We start from the raw sequence: 2,295 nt of genomic DNA, 5'->3' as shown, positions 1-2,295 counted from the left end.
AAATCAGTAATAAGGCAAGGGCCTTCTTTGTTTTGCCCAGCTGTGTTTTCTGTTGCCGTAGAGGCAGCATTAGTTATGCCGAGTTACAAAATTCATCACTGTTTAAATGGCAAAATAAAATATATGGAAAGAGTAATGAAATATTAATGTTTGCAATACAAAACTAGCTTTGTACTTTTGTGTTTGTTTCATATCCATCACCCTGGGAGCCTGGAAGGTATAAGATGAAAAGGTGTGAAGTTAGAAAACCCAATGTATTGAGTAATAAATCAATAATTGGTAATTCAGATGTGGTGTTGAGAGCTAGGTTAGAATGATTTGCTGATAGTAATTTTTTATTATTTTTATTATTATTTTTATAGCCTCAAACCATACGGCAGACTCTCCAAAGGACACTGCAGTATTATGAGCATCAAGTTATTGGGTAAGTAAAAGAGATTCTAGCAGTCATCTGAGAAATCCATAAATAATAATTGACAGTTACTGAGTTAATTTATTTCTGCCATCCATGTCATTGGCTTGGGTGACCAGTCTTTCTAATCCTGCTCACAAGGAGTGCTTGAGTATGTTTTAGAGGAAATATAATTACAACACATTGTTCTTCATTCTTATGATCTCTCACAGCTACTGAAATTACTGTACCATTCTAGTTATAAGTTAATCCTGCACATAAAGCTTACCCACATTTTCAGGTTCAGTTTGAGGAAAAACAGATATTTCCCTGAATGTAGGTCGACAACTACAGATAAAGACTTTGAACTGCTGTTGTCCTTACAAAATCTTACAGGAAATTAAAATAACTGTATGGAGCCTTTCCTTGGTTAAAAATACTAAATACTAAAATAAATGCTTCACTGCAAATAAATTCTTATAAGGTATTTTTATTGTACGCGCAAAAATGTTAAGTCTGAAAAGTTCAGACCATTAAGGGCCCTAGCCAGGGGTAGATCCAGAGGGGTGTGGCAGTGCAGTTGCCACCTCCCTTTGGCTGTGTGGCATTTGAGCTGTCAGTGTACGTCTAACTAGAGCCTCTGGTTTCATGTGGTTCAGGAGTCTAGAGGGCAAGAGCTGCTACCATTGCTCATCCCATCCTTTTCCCTACTGGAGGGATGGGAAGGGTGAAAGTACCAGTGATCACCCCCTGGGCTCCAGAACATTGTGAAAGCAAGGGCTCTAGCCAGACCCTGCCCTGGTAAGTTGGTGAGCTCAGAGCTCACTAATCACTCGGAGCTCTAGCAGGAGCCTGGTAGTGAGGTCAGGACTCGCAGCCAAAGTGGTGGGCCACACCTCCTTCTGCCCCCTTCCTGGATCTGGTACAGAGCCTGATTTTATAAGTCAACTGTATATATTAGTTTTAGTGTGACTTCTTCATGGTTCTTCTGAAGGAAACAAAACATAGATTTATAAGTAAATGCAAAGACTGAGGCTACAGACATAAGTTGCACACAAATTGGTTTAAGTGATCAGAAACGAGTTTAAACCTGTAAAGCTATTAGGGCTGCGCGAAGCTTCCGTAGCCGATTCAATTCAGAGGAGATAGGGTGGAAGAATCTCCGAATCCAAATTGAATTGGGAGACGAATAAAAAGGTCTGAATAGAACTGGAATCCTCCAAATCAATTCAGAAAAGATTTGGTGCCGCTTCGGAGATTCGGCCATAGACTAAACAGGCAGCAGTCCTCACCATGCTGGACACAGCTGCATCCAGCTGGTAAATCTGATGTGGTGAGGGGAGGGAAGGAGCATGGGGGAGGCAAATCAGTGCCCCCAGAGGAAGGGAGGGATTGGGGCTGGGCTGGGCTGGGCTGGGCTGGGCTGGCCTGGGGGGTGGGGGGACACAGGACTCGGGGATGGGAGCACGGGGACATGGGATGCAGGCGTGGCAGTGCTGGGAGTGGGAGCTATGCCCTGCTGCTGCTTGCCCAGCCTGGGTGAGGGATGGGTGGGGGGCATGATGAAGATGTGGCTCACTATGGGAAGAAAGGGGAAAGTGGCAGCAGGGCAAAGCCTTGCTCCCAGCACTGCCATGCCCACAGGGGGGCACAGGATGTGGGTCCTGCCGCTGCTTGCCCAGCCGGGGTTGTGGGGGGTGCAGCAGTGCTGGGAGCGGGGGCTATGCCCTGCTGCCACTTGCCCCCTTCTGCCTGGAGTGAGCCACACCTGCATTGTGCCTCTCCACCCCAGCTGGGCAAGCAACGGCAGTGCCTGCATCCTGCACCCCCCTGCTCCAGCTGGGCAAGTGGTGGGCTATGCCCTGCTGCTGCTTGCCCAGATGGGTTGGGAGGAGGGGCACAAT

The 2,295-nt window shown here is 46.9% G+C and overlaps 1 protein-coding gene across 1 annotated transcript in view; it reads left to right on the top strand.

The window, feature by feature from the left end:
• The first annotated feature begins 368 nt into the window (after window positions 1-368).
• GUCY1A2 (guanylate cyclase 1 soluble subunit alpha 2) overlaps window positions 369-2,295 on the top strand; it is a 258,709-nt gene continuing 256,782 nt past the window's right edge. Inside the window, exon 1 of the mRNA XM_014517612.2 lies at window positions 369-424. The gene's annotated coding sequence lies outside the window, so the exon portion shown is untranslated. The remainder of the gene's footprint in view (window positions 425-2,295) is intronic.

This window comes from Alligator sinensis, unplaced genomic scaffold (assembly GCF_000455745.1).
Source record: "Alligator sinensis unplaced genomic scaffold, ASM45574v1 scaffold802_1, whole genome shotgun sequence".
NCBI classification, from domain to species: Eukaryota; Metazoa; Chordata; order Crocodylia; family Alligatoridae; genus Alligator; species Alligator sinensis.
This window is presented reverse-complemented; position numbering and strand designations above follow the sequence as displayed.